Here is a 439-nt window from a genome sequence, read left to right on the forward strand (position 1 = left end):
ATGTGACGTACGGAAGCAAGCACACTCATTCGCTCAAAACAATATACTTACCATTGTGCAAAGCTTTCCGCTATGAAGTCAGGCCAGACTGTGCTTCAGGTTAAAGGGAGTTGAAGCTTTTATATCCACCAAGGGAATCATTCAGCCGTTCTGCGCCTGAGAAATATGCGTCATGGAATGTGATGGTATTTTCATGACAGATTTTCATGACATTTTTGTCATGACCAGTCTGATTTGGGTGTTTTATTATTGCTTGATTTTAATTACTGGTTTCTACATTGAGAATCTAATTACAAGCATACAGTGAAATGATCAATTATAATGGCGAAAGTATATATATTTTTTTCCTTTCTTTTAGAAATGTTATTTCCACAACCTTTTATTCTCACAAATCTCCAGTTTAGTTATATTTTTCTTTATGTAATAACAATGAGAATTA

This window comes from Penaeus monodon, chromosome 28, assembly GCF_015228065.2.
Source record: "Penaeus monodon isolate SGIC_2016 chromosome 28, NSTDA_Pmon_1, whole genome shotgun sequence".
NCBI classification, from domain to species: Eukaryota; Metazoa; Arthropoda; class Malacostraca; order Decapoda; family Penaeidae; genus Penaeus; species Penaeus monodon.